Source organism: Schistocerca piceifrons, chromosome 7, assembly GCF_021461385.2.
Source record: "Schistocerca piceifrons isolate TAMUIC-IGC-003096 chromosome 7, iqSchPice1.1, whole genome shotgun sequence".
Lineage (NCBI taxonomy): Eukaryota > Metazoa > Arthropoda > Insecta > Orthoptera > Acrididae > Schistocerca > Schistocerca piceifrons.
Genome location: NC_060144.1, coordinates 282,581,858 through 282,605,372, shown reverse-complemented (window position 1 = coordinate 282,605,372; position 23,515 = coordinate 282,581,858). Strand labels below are relative to the sequence as shown.

The 23,515-nt window shown below is 42.6% G+C and overlaps 1 pseudogene; it reads left to right on the top strand.

Moving 5' to 3' along the window:
* The first annotated feature begins 12,587 nt into the window (after positions 1-12,587).
* Positions 12,588-12,705, top strand: LOC124709344 (annotated as a pseudogene).
* Positions 12,706-23,515: the final 10,810 nt, after the last annotated feature.

The following is a 23,515-nucleotide window of genomic DNA, read 5'->3' as shown; positions in this document are numbered from 1 at the left end:
ACCATAGCTCACTTTTGGGAAACACTGAGAGAATCATGAAGATATTAACCTCAGATCTGTACACTTAGTTGCTGGACTGTTTTATTGAACTTGCAGTATATAACTTTTCGTAGCTTTGCGACTCCTGTTTTCAACAATGTTGTGTGGTATTGCATACTATAAGACGTAAGAAAATTAGTGGCAGCTGTATAGGAATTACTCGGTACCAGTCTCCTCTCGTTTACTTACCTCGGCTACAGTGTCGCAAGGTTTTTTTCGCTTGTGATTTATTTTCCTCATGGGGATACTTTAAAAGTCGTCTGTACAAGTGTCCGTCAAGAACAGTGAATGAGTTAAAAGAACGAATCAAAGAGGTAAACCGTTCTGTAAAGAATGGGTTCGAAATTAGAGGATCTTATCTATAAGACGTAATTTTCAAATATTAAAAATGTGAATAATTTATAGAATGAATTGTCACGTACCGCGTTGTACGCGGTGTTTCGACTCTTCCTGACCAACTAAAAATGTGTAGTGGACTAAGGCGCGAACTCAGAAGCCAGGTGGCCGAGCGGTACTAGGCGCTACAGTCTGGAACCGCGCGACCGCTACGGTCGCAGGTTCGAATCCTGCCTTGGGCATGGATGTGTGTGATGTCCATAGGTTAGTTAGGATTAAGTAGTTCTAAGGTCTAGGGGACTGATGACCTCAGAAGTTAAGTCCCATAGTGCTCAGAGCCATTTTGATACAAAACAAGCAAGATCGTAAGAGATGGAAAAGAGCCAACGTGGTACAACAACAGAGTTAGAAAACTACTGCGGAAGCAAAGGGAACTTCACAGCAAACATAAACATAGCCAAAGCCTTGCAGACAAACACAAATTACGCGAAGCGAAATGTAGTGTGAGGAGGGCTATGCGAGAGGCGTTCAATGAATTCGAAAGTAAAGTTCTATGTACTGACTTGGCAGAAAATCCTAAGAAATTTTGGTCTGATGTCAAATCGGTAGGTGGATTAAAACTAAATGTCCAGACACTCTGTGACCAAAATGGTACAGAAACAGAGGATGACAGACTAAATGCCGAAATAGTAAATGTCTTTTTCCAAAGCTGTTTCACAGAGGAAGACGGCACTGTAGTTCCTTCTCTAGATTGTCGCACAGATGACAAAATGGTAGATATCGAAATAGACGACAGAGAGATAGAGAAACAATTAAAATCGCTCAAAAGAGGAAAGGCCGCTGGACCTGATGGAATACCAGTTCGATTTTACACAGAGTACGCGAAGGAACTTGCCCCCCTTCTTGCATCGGTGTACCGTAGGTCTCTAGAAGAGCGTAGCGTTCCAATGGATTGGAAAACGGCACGGGTCATCCCCGTTTTCAAGAAGAGACGTCGAACAGATGTGCAGAACTATAGACCTATATCTCTAACGTCGATCAGTTGTAGAATTTTGGAACACGTATTGTGTTCGAGTATAATGACTTTTCTGGAGGCTAGAAGTCTACTCTGTAGGAATCAGCATGGGTTTCGAAAAAGACGGTCGTGTGAAACCCAGCTCGCGCTATTCGTCCACGAGACTCAGAGGGTCATAGACACGGGTTCACAGGTAGATGCCGTGTTTCTTGACTTCCACAAGGCGTTCGATACAGTTCCCCACGGTGTTTAATGTACAAAGTAAGAGCATATGGACTATCAGACCAATTGTGTGATTGGATTGAAGAGTTCCTAGAAAACAGAGCGCAGCATGTCATTCTCAATGGAGAGAAGTCTTCCGAAGTAAGAGTGATTTCAGGTGTGCCGCAGGGGAGTGTCATAGGACCGTTGCTATTCACAATATACATAAATGACCTTGTGGATGACATCGGAAGTTCACTGAGGCTTTTTGCGGATGATGCTGTGGTGTATCGAGAGGTTGTAACAATGAAAAATTGTACTGAAATGCAGGAGGATCTGCAGCGAATTGACGCATGGTGCAGGGAATGGCAAATCAATCTCAATGTAGACAAGTGTAATGTGCTGCGTATACATAGAAAGATAGATCCCTTATCACTTAGCTACAAAGTAGCAGGTCAGCAACTGGAAGCAGTTAATTCCATGGAATGATCATATAAAGTGGATCGTCGGTAAAGCAGATGCCAGACTGAGATTCATTGGAAGAATCCTAAGGAAATGCAATCCGAAAACAAAGGAAGTAGGTTACAGTACGCTTGTTCGCCCACTGCTTGAACAGTGCTCAGCAGAGAAAGAGAAGATCCAACGGAGAGCAGCGCGCTTCGTTACAGGAATATTTAGTAATCGCGAATACGTTACGGAGATGATAGATAAACTCTGGTGGAAGACTCTGCAGGAGAGACGCTCAGTAGCTTGGTACGGGCTTTTGTTAAAGTTTCGAGAACATACCTTCACCGAAGAGTCAAACAGTATATTGCTCCCTCCTACGTATATCTCGCGAAGAGACCATGAGGATAAAATCAGAGAGATTAGAGCCCACACAGAAGCATAGCGACAATCCTTCTTTCCACGAACAATACGAGACTGGAATAGAAGGGAGAACCGATAGAGGTACTCAGGGTACCCTCCGCTACACACCGTTAGGTGGCTTGCGGAGTATGGATGTATATGTAGATGTAGATGTAGAGAAGGTCATGTGGTCATTAGTATAGACTTTATTATTTTCAGTGGTTGCTAATGTGCGACATCTGAGCGCTCACATGACAAGTAGATGTTGTGTTATTGTACTGTGCTATCATCTTTAGCATCTCGAAATTGATATTGTTTTTGTAGTTATTCTATCCTATGACAGGTCATTTCTTTCAACTGTCTATTTCTTATTTGCCCAACCTCGTATTTGTTACGTTCAGCATTACAAATTGTTGTAAATTTAGGATATATGAGACCTAAGAAACTGTAACATTACAGTATCAAATGTCAGAATAAAACTACAAAAAAAAGGCCCAACTCAGCATGGAACACTCTACCTTCTGCATGCTAACCCAAATTTCCAGCCACTGCAACAACTGTGCAACACGACCAGCCCCCGCTGACAGAGGTAGTTACCATCGGTGGCATGTGAGACGTCGCGCTGTGAGGCCCATGTGCGCGAATTTCGCTTCACCCTACACACACACACACACGTATATATATATATATATATATATATATATATATATATATATATATATATATGATCGATAAATAGTCCGCTCAACTGAGAGAAATGTCAAAGGATAAGGAAAAAGGGACATATCAACACTCCCTGCTGCAAGGCAGTGTAAGTAATAATGCTGATTGGGAAGAATAGGACTGTAGGTGAAATGACAAATATGCTTAGCTAATACTTGCTACTTCCTTTTCCTTGCAGGCAGTATGAAATCATTCCAGCAGCAGCGACCAGATGACGAAGTAATGCTGTTTAATGAAACCTGCCATTTGATCACCAGCGCTGTACACATGCCAGTGTTGATACAATATCGATTCAGCAGGTTTAACCAGTGGCAGCATTTGAAAACCCTCATCTTAGTGACATCAAAGCAATGTTACCCATGGATGAATGGTGTCAGCTATGTGATTTGTCAATACAGATCTCGGCCTTGTTCCATGGAAACATTCACTCTCCATCAGTGATACTGGATGATCATACAATCTCTGTAGGGGACATCCCTCGGAAAGTTAAAATATTTGACAACTGTAGCACGCTAGGCATACTGGGGGATGAGTGAATGGTACTGACAACCGTGGATTCCAGGGCAAACACAGGTAACAGTTACGATGAACTTCCATTGTTTTCGAAGCATGGTGTGGCAAGGCAGGCATGCCTCTACTCATTGATCAGGACGGGGCTGATGGATGGATGGCACTTCTGTCTGGTGCTGCTGAGATGCCATCTCACACTGCTGAGGCCGGTAGCTAGCCTCTGTAGGTCATAACTGTTGACGACTGCAGCTTGTTGTATTGTATTGTGATGGCAGCCTACTTGGGAGACGGTTCCTTGGCTCTACACGCAGCTGCAGTGGTGGCGTGCAGGGCATGATGTGTGCAAGGTACAGCCCACTGTCCACTGACAAAGAGTCTTCCAGTGGCTGCCACGGCGGCTCTAAGTCCCGCTAGGAACTCAGCATCGGCGGCAGCAGGCAGAGACAGAAGGTTCGCAGGACGGGGACACCAAGCCACGTAAAACACTTTGTGCAGGCAACAGTGCTGGTCTTGAATCCATGGCTGCAGCTTGCAGAACTGAGTCATCTTGTTGTCTGGCAGTGACCTGACGTTGTGGTGGTACTGCTCGCTTATGGCAATAAGTGATCCCTGCCTTAAAATCCTGACTTATTTATAACCCTCCAGTGCCTATTCGTTCTAATAAAATCCAATGCTTACTCATGATGCTACAACAAGGGACCTGCCCTGGTGTTGTGACGCTTCTCCACTTGCTACACGGTTGTTGCTGAGTGGCGCTTTTTAACGCTGAGCTTAGCTATCGTCACCGTGCAACCCACTGGTGTGTCCGTTACTGTTACCCATATGTTACCTCACTGGTGGCCACTGGTCTGTGACTATTAATGCACCATTATACAACACTTCCATGCTATTTATCCTTACTTCTGTTAAATTATAATACTTTTCTGACCAAAGACTGGAACTACACACACACACACACACAGAGACAGAGAGAGAGAGAGAGAGAGAGAGAGAGAGAGACAGAGAGAGATAGAGAGAGAAATAGAGAGAGAGAGAGAGAGAGAGAGAGAGTACATCTACAGTTTAATTTATGCTAGCTACGCAATACAGCATGAGCTACATTGTCGACTAAGGTGGCACTTGTATGTACACCCATAAGACATTATCGAGTAATCCGATGTAGATAGCTCACAAATCTCTCCGCCCATTGGATAATACCATAGCTCAACTCTATGATGCATGCTGTGCAGTGACGGAGTTGGAAATGCGTAATTCAACTTTGCTGGATAGGGTCACAGAACTACAATCTTATTTAAGTTTGTTTATATACTCAGTTATATGTAAGAGTTTATAAAATCCCCTGTATCCCAGTCCAGTTGAACAGTTACGACCATGACTGATGGACATAACAGTTTCACTCCAAGCGTCATTTAGCAAGTGACTGATCCTGGAGTGATGATGCTGGAAACCAGAAGAAGGGGAATGAAACATTTCTTCCTGATAATATGTGTGCTTTAACTGTCGAATCATCAGGTTCTGGGAAGGCTAATCTTGTAACTCTGTTAACACATCCTGAGGGAGTCCACTTCGAGCATGTATATGTTTTTTAAAAAACACTGTTCCAACCAGAAATCAGCTTTCCCAGGAGATTTTGGGTGGCGTCAAGGGAATATGTTCCAGACGTTAAGCAAAAGCAGCGAAGAACCAGAGCCGAAAGATGTATTCATATTTGATGATGTTGCAGTGGAAAATTAGGCTGAGAGTTGGAGTATTCCTGATTTGGCCGCTAAATGCAAGTCAATATATTTTATCTGGGCGAGACTTACTCAAGGATCCTGAAGCAGTCGGTCAGATGATGCAAACGTTATTATCGCTTTCAAACAGAACGGTCTGAATTTAAAGCATATTTTCCATGCACATGTAGGAACAATCATACAATTCAATGAATTCGTAACCATATATGAGAACTGCAGGAATAACTCACGTTATGGGTTTTTGGTTATAGATAACACTAGGAAATAATTGAATGGGGGTGGATCTAGACAAAACTTCCGTGAGATTCTGCATAAAAAGCAGTGTACGAAAATGTAATTCTATCGGTATACTGTAACTATGGATAAATTTGAACATGTTAGGTTAGGTTAGGTTAGTGGTGTTTAACGTCCCGTCGACAACGAGGTCATTAGAGACGGAGCGCAAGCTTGGGTTAGGGAAGGATGGGGAAGGAAATCGGCCGTGCCCTTTCAAAGGAACCATCCCGGCATTTGCCTGAAACGATTTAGGGAAATCACGGAAAACCTAAATCAGGATGGCCGGAGACGGGATTGAACCGTCGTCCTCCCGAATGCGAGTCCAGCGTGCTAACCACTGCGCCACCTCGCTCGGTTTTGAACATGTGTTGCACACTCGTTCAGAAGGTGCAAAGCAAGCACATCTGTACGTTGACAGAAAATCAAGGCAATAAATGCTAAATTAATGGACCTGGAAAGCCTTATCGATGTGGTGGTCAGAAACAGTGAAGATCTGAATTGTAGAACACAGCTTTGTGAACAATACATCAACGAGAAAATTGAAGTAGCCAGCACGAAACTAATGGATATGCAAGGATACATCAAGTCCGAGGCCAAGGCACTTGACACCCATTATCACCAGTAGAACATAAGCTGTATGCTATCTTAAAAATGGTTTACTATGCAGCAGCATGTCATTGACAAAGCACAAAGCTATTGAAGAACAGAACGCTATTCGATGTAAATTAGAACTGTTAAATTCAGGACAGTTGCAATCAAATCAATCTCTCTCAGAAAATTTTTAATCCATAACAAGTCTGAAAAGGCGGTTCACAATATGGATGGAGGCAGAAAGGAAGAAGAACAAGGTGAAGGATGGACGTATGTGCTATTACTGACTTAATTAACATTTAAATTAACCAATTAACGATAGTAGTAATGATGAGTTAGACAGAAGATATAGTGTCAGCAGGAGGAAACCATATACGTTATGTAAGCAACAAGTAGATTTACTCTTAAAAACTTGGAACATCAGAAAGTATATCCTGAAAGAGTAAAAACTATATAGTGAAATATTACATATGGCTAACGTGCATAGGAAGACAACGTCTCAAAAGGGCAAATGAAACTCTCAAAAAGTGACAAATACAAGAATATAATCAAACCAGCGTTAGCAGTTACACAAGAGCAGGTAAAGTGGTTGCAGTTCAGCGTAGAAGGCTGAACAATCTTCTTCTTCTATTATGGTGACCTAAATGGAATCATACACCGATTACAACTACTTACAGAATCAGGTGTCACAGGGAATATGGGTCACATGAACAAAATCCAACCAGTGCTTCAAGAAAGATGCATAATTTGGTAATTATTGAGCTGGTTGTTCAGGAACTCCACAGTCCAACACACAAAACAATCACACACAGACATGTGTTAATATGAAGTCTGAATGGTTTGTGGTAGACTGAGCTCGTAGATTTAAGTAAAACGATATACACAAATAATAGTAATAGTGATGATGACAATGATAAGAGGTGAATTGAGAAAATAATGACAGTCTTCTTCTTCCCAGCTGACCATTGCTGCTGCTCCTGGTGGCACTTCGTGCTGGACAGCAAATGATACCACACATGCAGTCGAATTATTATAAAAAAGCGTTGCTCATAGGGTGGGGAACTGAACTTACATGCATTTGGCTAGCAAGGAGGCATACCTGGGGTAGGGGTCAGGGGCTCTCCCCCTCCCCTTTCCATGGCCATCACATGTGTCGACTGAATTGCAAAATATTACAGTCATAATTGCCTCAGTACCGCCGATGTTGAGCCTCCCCTCCGCAGCCTTGACATGCGTCTTGTTTATGACATGTGTAATTATGTCAGCTGTAACGTGACAGTTCAGATCATAAACCACTGGTATTGACATCAGCAGATTTTCCGCCAGTTTCCGCACTAACCCACTATTTGTGTCTTCCTGCTGGAGGTGATACGTCCTTGTCTTCCTCTGACCTTTGAACAGACTTAACTGGCCAGTTGTAGGGGGGTGCATAGTTTAACATGGACTCTGATCTACGGTGCTACTCGGTATGTTTCATATTAACAATTAACTTTCAGCTAAAACAAGTGGTAAATGACAGATATTGTTCATCTACCTGGGATCCCTATCAGGTAGGACTGATAGAGGATATAAAGATCCAAATAAGAGCGGCGCGTTTAGTCACGGGATAGTTTAGCTGGCGAGAGAGCGTTACAGAGATGCTAAACAAACTCCACTGGCAGACGTTACAAGAGAGACGTTGTGCATCACGGAGATATTTACTATTGAAACTTCGGGACAGCAGTTTTCAGGTGGAGTCAGACAACATATTACTTCCCCTCACATACATCTCGCGTATTGACCACGAGAAATTAGAGCCAATACAGAGGCTTACCGATAATCTTTCTTCCCACGTACTATTCGCGAGTGGAACAGGGTTGGAGGGATCAGATAGTGGTACCGAAAGTACCCTCCGCCACCCACCATTAGGTGGCTTGCGGAGTATGATATAGATGTAGATGTAGATAAAAACCCTAGGATCCATAACCTGGATTTTAATCACTTTTTTGTTTTATATTGGTATTTTTTAATGTTTTGTTGGTTGTTTTGTTTCGTTTATATTATTCTAATTTTCAATGTTAGAAATTTTAAATGTGTGATCTTTCTTTTTTCTAGCATAATGAATTTTCTTGTGTGGACTAACGTGGTTACCTCTTCTTAGCTTAAAATTTTGCTTCTCGCAAATTTTTTAAAAAATTGCATGTTTTTAAAATCGGATCCCTCCATCTTTAGTTAGAAGTAAGACTTTTTTTATTGGAATTTGCATGAAGTAAAAAAAAATCAAAACATTAGCTCACTTACTCTTCACTGGCTTGTTTGATAGACGATTTTCTTCACAATATGAAACATAAATTAAAATTTTTTATCGACACGCCTCCCATCTTGGATTAGCATACTCCACTCATAATATTCTTAAGATTAATTCTTGCTTCCTTAAGTTAAAAATATTTTAAATGTAAGACCTCCCTTGTTTGTAACATAATGGTTATTCTTCTTCCCAAATTGAGCGTTTCCGTCTTTCTAAATTCAAATATTGCTTCCTGATAATGATGAAAGGTTACATATCGTAGAGGTCAAAATCCTGCTGGTTTAGAAAAATTTTTGTTTTTACCCGACTGGGTGTGAATGGGAGAAAAAGATATTTGATCTTGAACAGCCTCCAACCCAGTTTAAAGTTAACATTTGGGAAGAAATGGAGATCGCCCACAGAAGTACAGCAGTGAACATGGAAAAAAGGTGAGGAAAATGTTACATGTTATTGTTCATCATTGTCACCACCACCACTACCACCACCACCACAACCACCTGTAACACCAACACCACAACCACCAATACCATCCACCCAAAGCAGTCACGGACATCAGTCAGGGACATTGATCAACAGTCATTCACATACTAGACAATGTGGCTTCGCTATATTTGCAGTTGTTCTTTGGCGAAATCCGGAAACAGGCGAGGAGTCCCTGAAAGTTTCTGATCACATCTCAAGGAGGGCGGACAGGGACACAGTGTATGCTTACTGAAAAAGTGCAGACGTCTTTATACAGTATGTAGCCGTCAATGCCGCCGTCCACTTTCAGTATCATCCACTGCTGGGAGTTGCTGAGGGGCCTTTGTTATTCGTTATCACATTCACAGACAACTATAAAGATATATGCAAGGCTTCGCTCATATTTTCATTTAAATGTACTGCTTGTTAGTAATAAATACGTTGATTACCGATTATTAATAACTACTTTGATTATACATATAGTGGGTTTCCCAAGATTAAGCACTATTGATGACGCATTCATAACTACAACATACGGATGAAAGTTGGAGTAGATACATTAACGTTACAGCATTGGAATGCGTCATACAGAATACACTGCAGTACAGTACTCTGGTGACCCATAAACATCACCAAGGCTACTGTGCTTAAATACCTGGAGCAACGTCTTGGATCTTGCTGGGTCGTTGGTTGAGTCAGTGTCTGGCGCTGTTCCACATCTCGATTGCCATCGCCGAGGCTTCCAAGCTACCTGTGAGTAAGAAAATGTGCATAGTAGTTTTGATTCTCATTGTCATAGGAGTTGTGACTGGCACTGTTGAATGACAAGTGACTTAAAGTTGGTTGCAGGGATTATTCTCCTAATTTGTAGTTGAGAAAAATAATTTGTATCCTGGGCTAATTGGGTTTTTTGGACTCCTAAAGATTGTAAATTCGGCGCTGGTGCTTTTATTTCTTTTTTTTCCTATCTGTTAGAAAGCAATCATGAGGTGTTCTAAACCAATTAAGTAATCCAACGATAACAAACACTCAGATGATGCTGTTGCATACATTAGACACGATTTTTTGCTTTCGTAGCTGCGTGGTCATTGTTTCTGACCGCCGCACGAAAACCTTTGGTCCAATTTCTGCTACTGGTGTTAATTTTCTCGTGGTGGGAAGATTTGAGCGGGGTGCGCTCAGTCTTATGAGGCCTGCTGAGGGACTACTAAATTAATAAGTGAGAGCAGAGTACTGACACCACACAGCTCTGTCGCAGTGACGCCATATTACAGAGGATGACACAATGGCTGGTAAGCATCCTGTAGTCCTCCGAACCTATTCAGGAGTTCCATTAATCAGTCGTAATCTTAGCTTATGTATTTTCAGTTGGGATGCAGTCATATGTACTGGAACTTTGTAGCAATTCACTACTGACCAGGCAGGTTCCACTGATGAATAGTGTTGTTGATAGGAGATGTAACTGAACTATCAGATTTAACCGCTTGTGTAAACCTATTACACAAGAAATGGTGTATCACATACTTATGGAAGACTGGTCTCGTAATACTGGAGCCCTCTGAAAGATGACAAAGGGTTAGAGGAGGCTGAAAAGCAGAAGTATTGAGTTGTCAATGGACACACACACAAAAGAAAGAAAATTTACTAGCTTTGAGAGTCACACACACACATACACATACACACACACACACACACACACACACACACACACACCTGTGCCCCTACATAGTGCCGACTAAACTAACAATGCCAACACTGTTTTGCAGCAGGTGGATTGCTTGTGGCGGGGAGGGGGGGGGCAGTGTCAGACGGGTAAAGGGAGAGGAACTGGGGATGGGTGGCAGCCAGTTGGCCCACTAGGAATGTGGGACGAGGAGTGGCAGGTATATGGGCTGCCATGACTGCAGCAATCTGTGGGAAGTGGTACATACTGAAGCTGACATGAGGATGTGAATTGGGAGGGGTTGTTATGATGAAGGGGAAACTGTTCGATGGGGGTCCAGGGACAGTGGGTTATGTGACACTGAGCTCAGGACGATTACAGGAGTGGAGGGTAGATTGTAAGGGTAACACCCATCTGCTTAGTTAAGATAAATTGGTGTTGGAGGGAAGGATCCAGGTGGCTTGGATAGTGAATCAGCTACTGAAATTGAGCATGTTGTGCTCAGATGCATGTTGGGCCACCAGGAGCAACCTCATTTTTAACGACTGTTTGGTGGTGGCCATTAGTTCTGGTAGACAGCTGGTTTGTAATCATACCGACATAAAAGGCTGTGCATTGTTTTAAGAGGAGTTGGTATATGACATATCTGCTTTCATTGGTGGCCCAGCCTCTGTTGGGGAAGGATACGCCTGTGACAGGACTGGAGTAGGAAATGCTGGCTGGGTGGATTGGGCAGATCTTGTATCTTGGTCTCCTACAGGGATCATATCCCTGTGACAAGGGGTTGGGAGTGGGAGTGGTATACGGATGGACTAGGACATTGTGTAGTTTGGATGGGTGATGGAACACCACTTTGTGAGGATGTTGGGAAGGATGTTCTGTAATAAGAAAACTTCCTGGTAAGGAATCTGCCACATTCAGCTCCCCTGCCAACGTTTTTGTGATGCTACTCCTGTCAGATCGTTTGCACAGGATATGCTCATAAAGTGTTATGTGACCGTTTTTCCCTAACTCATATAAAACCTGAAATAAAAAGAGAAGTCCGAACGAACAATTAAACCCCACTGATAAATGAAGTTTGCATCAGTATCAGTGTTTACCCGTCTACATTTTCATAATAAACAGCTTGAAACTTCCTGGCAGATTAAAACTGTGTGCCCGACTGAGACTCGAACTCGGGACCTTTGCCTTTCGCGGGCAAGTGCTCCACCATCTGAGCTACCGCTCCTCACAGCTTTACTTCTGCCAGTATCTCGTCTCCTACGTTCTAAACTTTACAGAAGCTCTCCTGCGAGCAGCTTGTTTACCTAAATAACAAGCCTGTATAAAAGCATCTTACAATGTGCTGAGAGCAAGTCGACGTGCAGTGGGCCATAATAGCCAGCAGGAGGCCAGTCCTAGGAAAATTCGGAGAAGGGACTCAAACACCTGGAAAAGCTGACTGGTTCTGGCAAAAACCTGAAGAATGCTTTTGTAGACAGAAATGGCTACAGCAGGACTTCTTCAAAATACACAATCAGTATAGTTAACATCCGAGAGCGGAATGGGGAACAGCGCGGTCTATGATGCCTTTGAAATCGTATGATACCACCACCGAACTCAGGCCATGCAAAAAAAAAAAAAAAAAAAAAAAAAAAAAAAAAAAAAATTGCAACATGAAAACTGCTACAGCTGGGTAACATACATATTTCTGAGATGGGAGAGAGAAACATGTCTGTAGATCCTCACTGGTCGTAGACAGAGACAAAAAGAGAGTAATACAGTATTTTTAGAGCGTAGTGTTATGTAGTACAGTGCTGGTTAACTACCTGAAATGAAAATAAGGGAAGGAAGCCAGCATCTTTTAAAACAACTTTCACTGGTCGGTGCTCAGAATATTTATTGTTCAGCTAAGCGAAGTTAGGGGGCAACGGCCTTGCCGCAGTGGATACACCTGTTCCCGTCAGATCACCGAAGTTAAGCGCTGTCGGGCCTGGCCGGCACTTGGATGGGTGACCATCTAAGCCGCCATGCGCTGTTGCCATTTTTCGGGGTGCACTCTGGCTCGTGATGCCAATTGAGGAGCGGCTGCGGTCGCAGAAAACCATCCTAAAGACCGGGAGAGTGGTGGGTTGACCATACACCCCTCATATCCACATCCTCAGATGAGGATGACACGGCGGTCGGATGGTCCCGATGGGCCTGAAGACGGAGTGCTAATCAAAGTTACGAGTCTTCCGCGTAGAGAGCAGATGGCTCCAAATCACTCATCACTCATCAGCCACGTGAATGTCTCTGCAGCCAGGAGCCATCATGGGACTAGTGTATCCCCAGATAGGCACCTATTCGAGCAGACTTGATGAGCAGGGATTTAGGCATTTTTTCCGACTGAACTGAACTTCGACGCTGATGAGAGTTGTTGACACGAAACAAATGACTGATTTTGCAGCCACTTCAGCCTCTACTGCAGATTAACATTGTGAGATCTAGCCGCAACAGCGAGCTGAATTATAGGGAATGTTGAGCCATTTTTATCGAGATTCAGAAAATTTCAAGATTCGTTTGAAGAAGTTTAGTGAGCGTTCAGCTCCAGCCGTAGATGCAAATACATACCCTTCTGTAACGCATTCTGTCTTCAAACACTAATCTTACAGGAATTTGATGAATATAGTTTATCTTGACACTTGTTCACTTGAATCGCATTCCAGATCCCTTGTACAGACTTGCGAAACCACTTACCATGCGTTTTGGTGTAATTACATGAGTTAATTGTGATTCTTAGATAACAAATTCCTTGATCATTATTATGGAGGGAAATGAATTAACTGCATCATATAAATAGGGCCACTTTCCACATATTTAATTGACGTAGCAGGCATTCTCCCACTATGATCACTACCACAGGAAACAGCATTAACATCTGTCTTGCATCAGAACACATGTCAGCTGTCGTGGTTCATCATGATATTCTTTCGGCTTTAACTATACCACTAAACCAAGATGGTTTTGCATTATATGCTGATAAATGCTTCAGTTTCGAGAGCAGTTTCACAGGGTACTCTGGTGCATGTTTCTGTTGCTCTCAAACAGAGGATTACACAGCCAGTTTAGATCTCAAAGTTTTGTGACAATGCAAGGAGGTGCATGACTGAATGGTGCTAGCTCAGCGAGTTCGGTCAGGGGACTGACCACCCTCTGTAATAATAATAATAATAACAATAATAATAATATAACGAACAACTGTTAGTAGGACCCGGATCCGAGGGTTTTGTACAAATTTAATTATGCATGTAGATAATAATAATAATTCGTCTGGTCCAGTGGTCTGGAGCATGTCTTTCTATTGGACCTGTGTCCCTAAACTACCCCAGTTATCCGACAGAGGAAAGGGGGCCTACGGTTTACAGTGAAATCCAGACCACTTGTTGCTTCTGGCGACTCCTTACATCGTTGAGAAGTGAAGGCTAGGTTAAAACCAAGACTGAAAAGTCCTTGCCTGCCCGATATTCATCGCTAGGCCACCTGTCCAGACATGTTTATACATAGTTCCATTTACAAGTTTTGATGAGTGACTTTACCGGTGTCAAAATGTGTGACAAATATGGCTGTATATTTTGACTGCGTTTACTCAGAAGCTGAAATTATTTACACCGGCAAGGGACCGTAAATCTTTGTATTTGACATAAATATCAATTTGACACCTTCACCTGTCCCTGGGCGAAAAGGGGTCTTAACAGACGGACAGACAGACTGACAACAAATAATGCCAAAATTTTTTTGTGATGTAATTGCGTAGTAATTATTTTTAGATTTTTTCCCTTTACTTGTTCTGTGATGCTTGCTTCTTGTCAGCTTTCATGATTCTATGCCAACGGGAAGTACCCAATAGGTTTTGATGTGTGAATTTTCGAGTATGAAAATATATGGCGTAAACGGCCGTATCTTTTGACTGCATTGACTTAGAACCTTAAATGTTTCATACTGCCAAGGGCTCGGAAATCTTAGTGCTTGACATAAATTTAAACTTCATACAGCGAAAAAAGAGGTCTTAACAATCGGACAAACAGACAGACAGACAGAAAACATAGTGATCCGATAAGGGTTCAATTTCTAATGCGACATCCACATAGAACTACTGACTATAAAACGTCGAAGAAACAGACGGGAAAAAAGCCTGACCAAGGGTTCAAAGGTTTCAGGTTTGATCCCCTGTCAGATCCAGGATTTTTGTGTGTCACTTTTCACCTCTTTCAACTGCTGAGGTGCCACCGGATTCGGAACCCAATTTAAACTATAGGTGCCGGCTATAATTCGCTCTTAAAGATCGGAAGGAGGCAACGCTTCATCACCTCAGTCTTTTCATTCATAAGTCACATTACAATTTAAAAATATCATAGTGTAAAACAATAGAAGACTACACGTTCATCTCTCTATACGTCTTTGGGCGATAACTTTATTTCCCAGTAAGTTTACATTCATAACTTCAGACAGTAAATTTTAAAAGTCTTTCAGTATTTAATGATTAGGCAGTTTCTTTGAAGATGTTCATAATACTGGCAGAGCACAGAGCAATAAGTCATTAAATTAGTTTGGGTAATGTCATACTGTCGTGACCTGGTTTATGTGGAAGTAGTGGGCAGACACTGATTCCGGATTAAATTAATTGCTCTTCTGCATAGGCCAACAGACCCCTTGCCCATTACAGTACGGAAGGTGTGGTGAGCACACTGGTTGACAAATATTGATACTGATGCAACCTAAAAAAAGAAGACTTGTCACTCACCATTCTATGTTTTAGATTTCTTTTCTAAAGGGAGCTGGAGATATATATTCATGTCTGTTTTTGGTAAGCATTCACCTCCATTTATAATGGTAAACATTCATAATGTGCAGAAATGGGTTATGAGTAGGTTACTGGTTGTGTAGTATTCGCAACCATAAAGTCAATATACAGTCGCAAGGTGCCGCTGATCTGGCTTATAATAGTGAGAGGAGCTTCTCAATTGCTAGAAGATATGGACCCGATTACCCCGTTAAAGAATAACAATAAGTTGTTGTTCAGTTCAGCTTTCTCGTCGCCTCTAATGGTGTACGGGACTGTTTCACTTCCTAAGCCTGCGACATGAGCTGAGCTTAGACAGCTGTTACCCAACTCGATCAAGACCAAAATAACTCTCAGACCTGGGGACTCCAGCTGCCTCTTAAGTGTTTTATGCAAAATAAAACGTCTTCAGATACCATGCGCAAGATATTTAAGTCCTCTCACTTGCTACATGCAAACCATTACTCCCAAAGTAAATATGAATATAACCTTTTTGCATGAAATTTAATTTAGTTAAGTTTTTTTTGGGATACGTTTGCGCTAGAAGCCATAGTTTTGGAACTGTTATTGAAAAACATGCAAAAGTGACCTTCAAACACGTTTATCTTGTATAGCTCGAAAACCATGGCCTCCAGTGAAAACGTATCCAGATACAAAATTTAGCTAAATTAAATTTCCTACTAAAGGTTTCTGTTCATTTTATTCTGTGCCACTAATAGTATGCATTTTATGCGAATATCTCATGTGTGGGTTTTGAAGGGCACTGCAAGTAGCATAAAACTCATGTTAGGGGCAGCTTAATCTCCCTGTGTATACAAACTGTAAAAAGTTAAAATTTAGATTTTCGAATAGTGGACTACAGCTATCTGTTCTTCTTGAATTAACAGTTTTCTGATAGTTATTTTTAGTAGTTTGAAATTTTTTTTTGCATCACTTTGATGACCCAACATTTCTATTCCATAGGTCATGATGGCATTAAAATATGAGAAATACAGCATTCACACAGTATCATCTGCTACTAGTGGTTTAATGTTTCTCAGTACACCTATAGCTGAATTTATGTAGTTTGCTTGGTACAGTAGCAATGTGAACTTTCCACAGTAAATACACTCCTGGAAATGGAAAAAAGAACACATTGACACCGGTGTGTCAGACCCACCATACTTGCTCCGGACACTGCGAGAGAGCTGTACAAGCAATGATCACACGCACGGCACAGCGGACACACCAGGAACCGCGGTGTTGGCCGTCGAATGGCGCTAGCTGCGCAGCATTTGTGCACCGCCGCCGTCAGTGTCAGCCAGTTTGCCGTGGCATACGGAGCTCCATCGCAGTCTTTAACACTGGTAGCATGTCGCGACAGCGTGGACGTGAACCGTATGAGCAGTTGATGGACTTTGAGCGAGGGCGTATAGTGGGCATGCGGGAGGCCGGGTGGACGTACCGCCAAATTGCTCAACACGTGGGGCGTGAGGTCTCCACAGTATATCGATGTTGTCGCCAGTGGTCGGCGGAAGGCGCACGTGCCCGTCGACCTGGGACCGGACCGCAGCGACGCACGGATGCACGCCAAGACCGTAGGATCCTACGCAGTGCCGTAGGGGACCGCACCGCCACTTCCCAGCAAATTAGGGACACTGTTGCTCCTGGGGTATCGGCGAGGACCATTCGCAACCGTCTCCATGAAGCTGGGCTACGGTCCCGCACACCGTTAGGCCGTCTTCCGCTCACGCCCCAACATCGTGCAGCCCGCCTCCAGTGGTGTCGCGACAGGCGTGAATGGAGGGACGAATGGAGACGTGTCGTCTTCAGCGATGAGAGTCGCTTCTGCCTTGGTGCCAATGATGGTCGTATGCGTGTTTGGCGCTGTGCAGGTGAGCGCCACAATCAGGACTGCATACGACCGAGGCACACAGGGCCAACACCCGGCATCATGGTGTGGGGAGCGATCTCCTACACTGGCCGTACACCACTGGTGATCGTCGAGGGAACACTGAATAGTGCACGGTACATCCAAACCGTCATCGAACCCATCGTTCTACCATTCCTAGACCGGCAAGGGAACTTGCTGTTCCAACAGGACAATGCACGTCCGCATGTATCCCGTGCCACCCAACGTGCTCTAGAAGGTGTAAGTCAACTACCCTGGCCAGCAAGATCTCCGGATCTGTCCCCCATTGAGCATGTTTGGGACTGGATGAAGTGTCGTCTCACGCGGTCTGCACGTCCAGCACGAACGCTGGTCCAACTGAGGCGCCAGGTGGAAATGGCATGGCAAGCCGTTCCACAGGACTACATCCAGCATCTCTACGATCGTCTCCATGGAGAATAGCAGCCTGCATTGCTGCGAAAGGTGGATATACACTGTACTAGTGCCGACATTGTGCATGCTCTGTTGCCTGTGTCTATGTGCCTGTGGTTCTGTCAGTGTGATCATGTGATGTATCTGACCCCAGCAATGTGTCAATAAAGTTTCCCCTTCCTGGGACAATGAATTCACGGTGTTCTTATTTCAATTTCCAGGAGTGTACTTAACTCAAGTGAGCCCTAAGAATTTGTGTTTTGAGCTACATTCATATTCAGTTCTTGTAATTGTGGCGATTCTTCCTCTGTTTTTATTCCTGTATAGTCAACTTTTTAAAAAAATTTAAAATTTGCAAACTACCCCACCGCCATTAATGAATTTTGCAAAATGGAAACTTTTCTTAGAACGTAAATAAGCTTTCAAGAAACATGTACCCATGTGTCATACAGTTGCTACACAGTATGCTGTCGGAGTATGTGCAACATATGTAATTGAAGTATCTAAATTTATTCCAACTATTTATTTTACTTATTTTGGTTATTACTTTGTAAATTAATTTTGTTTCGTTCGTTAGTTTACAATTTCACATACGTGGATTTTGCTAATTGAAGATGAAGCTACCCACTATTACAATACAAAATCGTTACAATAATCACAATCGTTAAAGAAATGCTTACAACATAACGTTTTTTACAGTACGCACACAAAATGACGAATTTTCTTCCGCATTTTCTCCCGCATTTACCAAACATCATTTGACTTATTCAGACTTTAGCTTACCACATTTCAATGCTGTCACAAGAGCATTTGAGGCTTCATAAAGAGATTCTCGAATTCTCGATCCAGACTCTCCATTAGTTTCTTTTAAAACTACGGAAAAGGAGGGCAAGCAATTTGCTAGCTACAGAGACTGATGGCTGAATCGTGTAAGTGACGTTCACCCTGGAAACACCTCCGCAGGCTTTCGAAGAGAAGATATCACAAACAGTCAAAAAGTGTGCGTACCATCAGCGAATGCCGGTCTTTTGGGACGATGCGTTCGAGTACACTGCTCGATGTGCTGCCTGCCGGAAACATTACTGCGACAAGTTTTTAATGGCACGACGACATTGATTTCAGGAATTGTTTCATACATTAATAACTGTTTCTGAAGACTATGATACTATGATCTGTGTATTATAAAAAAGAACAGCAATATGCTGTAACATACCCTGTTACCAGCTCCTGGGTCCGGCCCCGACGGGCACCACTTCCGTTTAGCCGCTGCCCAGACATGCTGCAGTCTGAGGCGTGCATTCCACCGAGCTAATAGAGTACAAAACTGTGCCGCCAGTTGGCAACACCATAGACCACGTCGCGAGTGTGGCGAGAGCTGTGTGCTTCTCATTGGTGCCTCCTGCTTCGTCTGCTGCTTGCCGTTACTACTGAACTGTGCATCCCTGCACGACTTCTGGACCTCGCTACACTCTTCAGGACCTGTTTTCCTCGAAACATTCTTTGGATTACTACGTCTCACGCGTTTCTCGACTTAGCTATCACCACGGACGATTCTTCGGATTCTTCTTCGGACGTGTCAGTATTCACTGATCCTGTGGTGTGGAACAAACTTAATGAAGAACTGAGGTGAGACTTTGCACAATGTATAAAGCACATCTGTTTACAAACAGGGAAGATGCCAACCGTCAACCCAGTTAATACACTACTGGCCATTAAAATTGCTACACCACGAAGATGACGTGCTACAGACGCGAAATTTAACCGACAGGAAGAAGATGCGGTGATATACAAATGATTAGCTTTACAGAGCATTCACACAAGGTTGGCACCGATGGCGACACCTACAACGTGCTGACATGAGAAAAGTTTCAAATCGATTTCTCATATACAAACAGCAGTTGACCGATGAAACGTTGCTGTGATGCCTCGTGTAAGGTGAAGAAATGCGTACCATCACGTTTCTGACTTTGATAAAGGTCGAATTGTAGCCTATCGCGATTGCAGTTTATCGTATCGCGACATTGCAGCTCGCGTTGGTCGAGATGCAATGACTATTAGTAGAATATGGAATCGGTGGGTTCAGGAGGGTAATACGGAACGCCGTGCTGGATCCCAACGGCCTCGTATCACTAGCAGTCGAGATGACAGGAATCTTATCCGCATGGCTGTAACGGATCGTGCAGCCACATCTCGATCCCTGAGTCAACAGACGGTGACATATGCAAGACAACAACCATCTGCACGAACAGTTCGACGACGTTTGCAGCAGCACGGACTATCAGCTCTGAGACCGTGGCTGCGGTTACCCTTGACGCTGCATCACAGACAGGAGCGCCTGCGATGGTGTACTCAACGACGAACCTGGGTGCACGAATGGCGAAACGTCATTTTTTCGGATGAATCCAGGTTCTGTTTACAGCACCATGATGGTCGCATCCGTGTTTGGCGACATCGCGGTGAACGTACATTGAAAGCGTGTATTCGTCATCGCCATACTGGCGTATCACCCGGCGTGATGGTATGGGGTGCCATTGGTTACACGTCTCGATCACCTCTTGTTCGCATTGACGACACTTTGAACAGTGAACGTTACATTTCAGATGTGTTACGACCCGTGGCTCTACTCTTCATTCGATCCCCGCGAAACCCTACATTTCAGCAGGACAATGCACGACCGCACGTTGCAGGTCCTGTACAGGCCTTTCTGGATACAGAAAATGTTCGACTGCTGCCCTGGTCAGCACATTCTCCAGATCTCTCACCAACTGAAAACGTCTGGTCAATGGTGGCTAACAACTGGCTCGTCGCAATACGCCTGACACTACTCTTGATGAACTGTGGTATCGTGTTGAAGCTGCATGGGTAGCTGTACCTGAACACGCCAGCCAAGCTCTGTTTGACTGAATGCCCAGGCGTATCAAGGCCGTTATTACGGCCAGAGGTGGTTGTTGTGGGTACGGATTTCTGGGAATCTATGCACCCAAATTGCGTGAAAAAGTAATCGCATCTCACGTCTAGTATAATATTTTTTGTTAAATGAATTCCCGTTTATCATCAGCATTTCTTCTTGGTGTAGCAATTTTAATGGCCAGTAGTGTATTTGCCAAATGAAAAATGATCATTTCAACAGTATAGAATTGTCTGAGGGTCCTATCAATTAGCAGAAAGTGTAACTAAAAGACACCATTGTAGCACTGAATCGTGGCAGCGCGGATGGACATTCGACTATAATGCAACAAGGTAATGGACTGTGGTTTGATGGATCGTAGCTCCATGGTACAGCAATGATTGACGATGATTGTTAAGCACAAGATGAGTGCTTCATTCCACGCAATGTCCTTTCTTCGGAAAGTGAATTAAATTTTCGAATGTAAGAAGTCTGTAGTTGAATTTTGGAAAATCGGAATGAAGGGGAAAAGAGTGCTTTCATACATGCAGCATAATCATCGCAAAGTTACGTCAGTCAAACAGCTGTATCGCTGGGAAAAGCATGTTCTTCATGATAGCTTGAAACGTGATAAGATGAAGATAATACGTTGCTGGACATTACAAAAAGAGCCAGAGGCCACAGATCATCGACTGATAATCCATGCTACTGACTTGCGGAAGTGGGCCTTACATTGGAGCAGGGAAAGTTAAGTCACATAATTTGAAGGGAAACCCCAAATGGCCACTGACTTTTAAAAAGGCGCACGGAATTATATCTCATAAGTTTACAGCTAGACACTATATGAACGACAAAAATGATCTCGACGACGTCATTTTAGGATTTGTAGTGCAATTTAAGGAGCGCCTCAGCGTTTTGTAGGCTCAAAATGTCTACAACTCCGACCAGAGCGGATTCAAGCCGGAGTTGCACTTTTGATGTATTTTGTTTCAAAAGGTTGCAAAGAAAGCTCCTGGCAAGACATTTAAAAAATCGCTATAATATATAAAAAAATAATAAAAATAAACATTTATCTGTATTATTATTGTTATTATTTCATTACTGTATGAGTAGTTGTAGATTATATATAAAAGGAAATAACAATTTTTCATTTTTATGTTTGTGCAATATTTATGTATCTATATTTCACAAATAACGTCTGTGGTCAGCGAATGTATGTATCAGAGCAGATAATGAAAAATAATTACAAAGATGCTTATTTAATTGCCTATAAATAGTAGAGGTTAAAACATTACCCTCTCTGTCTTCTTGTAGCCGTTAAAGATGTAAGAGCGTGTGACGCTCGCTTGAATGCGTAGGTAACCTTCGTTTGTCCTTTGATTGAGAAAGACGCCATTGGAGGTTGATATTTGTAAAAGGTGTGTACTTTCAATGTATGTTGATTTTTTGAGTATAGAAATTGTTAAAATTATTACCTGTAATAATTTATTGCTAGCTTGCTCAAGATATCGTTCCACATTCTTAGCAGTTTTCAACGACGCAGAGCCGTGCAGCGATCGCGGGAGCCGCTGCCGCGGCAAATTCAAATTAAACTGAATGAAAGCAGTTTTCCCGCAATATAGCGGGCAGGTAACGGTACATTAAAATTATCTCTGTTCAGATTCCTGGAGACTTCAGAGGTAAATTGTGGATTTTATTATGTGATTTTCAGGTGGACATGGGCAGCTGCTATTATGTTATCAATTAAGTAAATAATTCATGAGTGATAAAAATTTTACTTGCGTGTGATCAAAGACTGCTGTGCAAAACCTGTTCTGGCTAGTAACAAAATAATCAAATTTCATTTTTTTTAGATTCATGCTCTCATGTTACTCGTGGCAGTTAATAGTGTTCATATATTTTTAAAAAATCCACTGCAGCTTTTATGTTTAGTGAACATAACATACTGTAACTTCCGCACAGGTAATAAGAGTAATTTTCAGTGCATTCGAGAGATGAAAGTAGCGAAGGGCATTTTTTTATTCCATAATTAGTTACAGTAATTATATCATGTTCCATATCTAACAAGCCAGATCAGATTTATATAAAAATAGTTTGCAAATTAAAGATTGTACGTCCACAGCAGGAAATCTTTCAGTGTTGTGCGTATCCCCACATAATAGGTCAATGTGCATAAAGTTGAAATATTTTCAACTGCAGAAACTAATAGTGAGAATCGTGCTTTATCAGTCGTGCTCGCAACAATAAGTAATGTAAAGTTAATTAAAATTTTATGCCAAATAAACTGCATATTAAGTATAAAAGGGTGTGCGGTGGAGATTACGCGACACCATGGGGTAGTCATTGTCATCAAATACTCACAGTTACACGATTCAGCCAACATTCTCTGCTGCTGGCAAACTGCTTACCCCCTTTTCATAGTTTTAAAAGAAAGATACAAAAAGTTTGGACCGAGAATTAGAGATGCTCGACGGGGCAGGCACAACCATTAGACATATACGGCTTTCCACGTTGGTGGAACTTTATGAGAAGATTTACAAATCCAATTCTGCTGCGTGATTACGATATCAGTCTCCACTTGAGAAAAAATGTAATCAAACTGCAGTCACTAGTACACAGTCAATTCTCTTAGCCGAGGTTCGCCAGTGTACTGAAATATCCCTAGTACAAATCAAGATATTTAGAGATTCGTCCGCCACAATTCGTGACACCTGCTGAATTTTGTTTTTATTGTCTTGTCCATCGTGTATATTATGTAAGGAAATGTCGTTCGTTTTGTGTGCATGATGCATAAAAACATTAGATTTTAAGCAATTCAGATTATCATTATCGTAACGATTTTG